Source organism: Arachis ipaensis, chromosome B9 (assembly GCF_059453495.1).
Source record: "Arachis ipaensis isolate K30076 ecotype BB chromosome B9, ASM5945349v1, whole genome shotgun sequence".
Taxonomy (NCBI): Eukaryota; Viridiplantae; Streptophyta; class Magnoliopsida; order Fabales; family Fabaceae; genus Arachis; species Arachis ipaensis.
In genome coordinates, this window is record NC_142444.1 from 101,921,151 (window position 1) to 101,926,835 (window position 5,685).

At 40.5% G+C, this 5,685-nt stretch overlaps 1 non-coding gene across 1 annotated transcript; it reads left to right on the plus strand.

Moving 5' to 3' along the window:
* Positions 1-5,281: 5,281 nt before the first annotated feature.
* On the plus strand, positions 5,282-5,389 carry LOC148545678 (small nucleolar RNA R71). The gene has a single exon (XR_015901940.1). It is a non-coding gene; the product is annotated as a small nucleolar RNA R71 (small nucleolar RNA).
* Positions 5,390-5,685: the final 296 nt, after the last annotated feature.

The window sequence follows — 5,685 nt, forward strand, 5'->3', positions numbered from 1 at the left end:
CTACCCAATTGGATGAAGATTGAAAGCTTTCTAGTAAAATCAAGAGAAAAGAAAGAAGAAGAGAAATGAAAACTATTATTGATCCATCAAATTACAACAGAGCTCGCTAACCCAATGAAAGGGGTTAGTTGATCATTGCTCTAACAAAATAGAAAAGAAAGAAAGTGCAGAAAAGTAAAGATGAAGATTAAAACTAAAATTGACACTTCAAAATTCATGAATGAAAAGTACAAAGAAAAAAAAGAGAAGGAAAAGTGTGTGAGGGGAGGGAGTCCGAAGACCCCTCTCCAATCCCCCATTCTAGAATTTCAGTCCCCCCTTCCAGAATGTAAAAGCTAAGGCCCTTATATAGACTCTCCTAAATTACAAAATGAAATTAAAAGCAAATTATAATTAAATGAAAATTCATATTCTAGATGCTTCTTGTGGCCTTGATTGGTTGACACTTGTGGGCTTGCTTCCTTGAGGTTGGATGGTCCTTGAAAGAGAATCAAGTTGAGGTCCAGGTGCTAATGTCAGTGCTAACATTAGCCACACTAACGCTACAAGTGTGGCGTTAGTGCTGAAGTTAGTGTGGCTAACGTCACACTTGCTACCCAGTTGGTGTTTTTGGGACTTAAAAGATACCTCTGGTTTGTGCTCCAATTTCATGCCCACTATAAAGTATTATATATCGTTGGAAAGCTCTGAATGTCAGCGTTCTAACACAACTAGAATCACCTCAATTGGACCTCTGTAACTCAAGTTATGCTCCTTTGAAGGGGATAGGGTTGTTGGCATAGTGGTTGGCGTTATTGGCAAACGTGAGTGCCAATAACGTCTGCGATCAGGGCCGAAAATTGCCAGGTTTTAGAGCTTAAAATTAATGCCCACCCCATACTATTATATATTGTTGGAAAGCCTTGGATATCTACTTTCCAACGCCTTTTGAAGCGCATCATTTGGAGCTCTACAGCTCGAGTTACACTTCTTGGAAGGTGAAGAGGTCAGCTGGCCTTACTACAGGTTGATACCATGTTCATCTTTGCACTTTCAAGGCAGGTTTTCTCCCTCAAATTCAGTGTCAACCATGTAGTGCCATATATTCTTGGAAATCTCTGGAATCCTACTTTCCAATGCCACTGAAATCACCTCATTTGGAGCTTTGTGGCTCAAGTTATTCTTGTTTGAAGAAGGCATGGTCAGGCTGCTGGGTGAGACTTTTGCCCACGTTAACTACCACGTTAATGTAGTTAACGTGGAAGCTAACGTAGGTCTTTTTGCTTCGCAAACGTTAGTGGAGATCACCTTTTCCACTAACTTTTGCATCTCCCTTTCCTTCCACGTTAGTTCCCACGTTAATGTAGTTAACATGGAAGCTAACGTGGGTCTTTTTGCTTCGCAAACGTTAGTGGAGATCACCTTTTCCACTAACGTTGGCATCTCCCTTTCCTTCCAAGTTAGTTCCCACGTTAATGTAACTAACGTGGAGACTAACGTGGGTCTTCTTGCACCTTCTCTAGCGTTATTGGCACTCACTTTTGCCACTAACGCTGCTCCTTCTTCAAAGTTGATGCCATTAACGTTCCCACTAACGTTCCAACTTTCCTTTCTTCCACATTACTGGTCAAGTTAGTGGCACTAACGTAGCCACTAACGTGGCTCTTCTCTGCTTCTTGTTACCTGAAATCAATCAAACAAAGTGCATCAAAGTCTTGCTCTTAATCATGGGATCATGCATCATCCATTTTATCATTCAATTCATGCATAATTCTCATGAAATCATTCAAAATTCACAATGTTTGCTTGAATCATGGTATGAATGCATTTTCAACCAAATACTTGCTTATTTCCTAAGAAAATGCATGAAACCAACCTAAAGCATACAAAAAATGGCTAGTAAAACTAGCCAAGATGCCCTGGCATCACTTGACACCTTCACGCCACAAGCACATGGTTAGGGACAGCTTGGTTTAGCTGCTTAGGCCAGGATTTTATTCCTTTAGGCCCTCCTATCCACTGATGCTCAAACCCTTGGATCCTCTTTATTACCCTTGCCTTTTGGTTTTAAGGGCTATTGGATTTTTGCTCTTGCCTTTTGGTTTAAAGAGCTTTTGGCTTTTTCTGCTTGCTTTTTCTTTTTCTCTCTTTTTTTTCGCCATTTTTCTTTTCTTTTCTTTTCTTTTTTCCGCAAGCTTTTGTATTCACTGCTTTTTCTTGCTTCAAGAATTAATTTTATGATTTTTCAGATTATCAAATAACATTTCTCCTTTTTCATTATTCTTCAAGAGCCAACATATTTAACATTCATAAACCACAATATCAAAAGACATATGCACTATTCAAGCATTCATTCAGAAAACAAAAAGTATTGTCACCACATCAAAATAATTAAACTAGTTCAAGGATGAATTCGAAACCATGTACTTCTTGTTCTTTTGTTTTTAAAGCATTTTTCATTTAAGAAAGGTGATAGATTCATAGGACATTCACAACTTTAAGGCATAGACACTTAAATACTAGTGATCATGTAATAAAGACACAAACATAAATAAACATGAAGCATAAAACCAAAAAATAGGAAAATAAGAACAAGGAGATTAAGGAATGGGTCCACCTTAGTGAGGGTGACGTCTTCCTCTTCTTGAAGAACCAATGGTGCTCTTGAGCTCCTCTATGTCTCTTCCTTGTCTTTGTTGTTCCTCCCTCATAGCTCTTTGATCTTCTCTAATTTCATGGAGGATGATGGAGTGCTCTTGGTGCTCCATCCTTAGTTGTCCCATGTTAGAACTTAATTCTCCTAGGGAAGTGTTTATTTGCTCCCAATAGTTTTGTGGAGGGAAGTGCATCCCTTGAGGCATCTCAGGGATTTCATGGTGAGGAATTTCCTCATGCTCTTGTTGAGGTCCATGATCCTTTGATGTGCAGTCAAATGCTCTACTACTGAGCTATAGACCCTTGAGATGAATCTCTCCATCTCTCATGACTCGGAGGTGGAAGCTTTTACCTTCCCTTTCCTCTTTCTTGAGGTTTCTCTGGCCTTAGGTGCCATTAATGGTTATGAAAAAATAAAAAGCAATGCTTTTTCCACACTAAACTTAAAATGTTTGCTCGTCCTCGAGCAAAAGAAGAAAGAGGAGAGGTAGATGGGGATCCTGTGGGATCCACAAATCCTGTGGGGGATCCTGTGGGGTCCATAGATCCAGAGGGGTCAAGGACTTAGCATCCCTGCTCCATTTAGGCATGCAAACGCCCTTAGAATGCATGTCTAGCGTTAAACACCATCTTGCTGCTTGTTTCTGGCATTTAACGGCACTTTCATGCTCTGTTCTGGTATTAAACGCCAGTCTGGTGCTTGTTTCTGGCGTTTAACGCCAGTTTGATGCTTCTTACTGGCGTTTAAACGCCAGTAAGTTCTTCCTCCAGGGTGAGCTATTTTTAATGCTGTTTTTTTATTTTTCAGTAGTTTTTGTGACTTCACATGATCATCAACCTAAAAAAATAAAATAACAATAGAAAATAAATAGATATAATTAAATAACATTGGGTTGCCTCCCAACAAGCGCTTCTTTAATGTCAATAGCTTGACAGTGAGCTCTCATGGAGCCTCACAGATAATCAGAGCAAGGTTGGAACCTCCCAACACCAAACTTAGAGTTTGAATGTGGGGGTTCAACACCAAACTTAGAGTTTGGTTGTGGCCTCCCAACACCAAACTTAGAGTTTGACTGTAGGGGCTTTGGTTGACTCTACAGTGAGAGAAGCTTTTCATGCTTCCTCTCCATGGTTACAGAAGGAGATCCTTGAGTTTTAAACACAAGGTTATCCTCATTCAGTTGAAGGATCAACTCTTCTCTGTCCACATCAATCACAGCTTTTGCTGTGGCTATGAAGGGTCTTCCAAGGATGATGGATTCATCCTCATCCTTCCCAGTGTCTAGGATTATGAAATCAGCAGGGATGTAAAGGCTTTCAACCTTCACTAACACGTCCTCTACTTGTCCATAAGCCTATTTTCTTGAGTTGTCTACCATCTCTAATGAGATTCTGGCAGCTTGCACCTCAAAGATCCCAAGTTTCTCCATTACAGAGAGTGGCATTAAGTTTATTCCTGACCCCAGGTCACACAGAGCCTTCTCAAAGGTCATGGTGCCTATGTTACAGGAAATTAGAAATTTACCAGGATCCTATTTCTTTCGAGGTAATTTCTGCCTATCCAATGTATTTAGTTCATTGGTGAGCAAGGGAGGTTCATCTTCCCAAGTCTCATTACCAAATAATTTGGCATTTAGCTTCATGATTGCACCAAGGTACTTAGCAACTTGCTCTTCAGTAACATCTTCATTCTCTTCAGATGAGGAATACTCATCAGCGTTCATGAAGAGCAGAAGAAAGTTTAATGGAATCTCTATGGTCTCTAGATGAGCCTCAGATTCCTTTGGTTCCTCAAAGGGAAACTCCTTATTGGTCACTGAACATCCCAGGAGGTCTTCCTCACTAGGATTCACGTCCTCCTCTTCCTCTTTGGGTTCGGCCACACCAAGTAAGGTAATGGCCTTGTACTCTCTTTTTGGATTCTCTTCTGTATTGCTTGGGAGAGTACTAGGAGGAGTTTCAATGACCCTTTTACTCAGCTGGCCCACTTGTGCCCCCAGATTTCTAATGGAGGACCTTATTTCATTCATGAAACTTAAAGTGGCCTTAGAGAGATCAGAGACTATGTTTGCTAAGCTAGATGGATTCTGCTCAGAATTCTCTGTCTGTTGCTGAGTGGATGATGGAAAAGGTTTGCTATTGCTAAACCTGTTTCTTCCACCATTATTAAAGCCTTGTTGAGGCTTTTGTTGATCCTTCCATGAGAAATTTGGATGATTTCTCCATGAGGGATTATAGGTGTTTCCATAGGGTTCACCCATGTAATTCACCTCTGCTATTGCAGGGTTCTCAGGATCATAAGCTTCTTCTACAGAAGATGCCTCTTGAGTACTGTTGGATGCAGCTTGCATTCCATTCAGACTCTGAGAAATCATATTGACTTGCTGAGTCAATATTTTGTTCTGAGCCAATATGGCATTCAGAGTATCAATTTTTCAAGAACTCCCTTCCTCTGAGGCGTCCCATTACTCACAGGATTCCTTTCAGAAGTGTACATGAACTGGTTATTTGCAAGCATGTCAATGAGTTCCTGAGCTTCTACAGGCATTTTCTTTAGATTAATAGATCCACCTGCAGAATGGTCTAGTGACATCTTTGATAGCTCAGACAGACCATCATAGAATATATCCAGGATGGTCCATTATGAAAGCATGTCAGAAGGACACTTTTTAGACAGTTCCTTGTATCTCTCCCAAGCTTCATAGAGGGATTCACCTTCTTTCTGTTTGAAGGTTTGAACATCCACTCTAAGCTTGCTAAGCTTTTGAGGAGGAAAGAACTTGGCAAAGAAAGCTGTGACCAGCTTATCCCAAGAGTTCAGGCTATCTTTAGGTTGAGAGTCCAACCATACTCTAGCTCTGTCTCTTACAGCAAATGGGAAAAGCATAAGCCTGTAGACCTCGGGATCAACCCCATTGGTCTTAACAGTATCACAGATTTGTAAGAATTCAGTTAAGAACTGAAAAGGATCTTCAAATGGAAGTCCATGAAACTTGCAGTTCTGTCGCATCAAAGAAACTAATTGAGGCTTTAGCTCAAAATTGTTTGCTC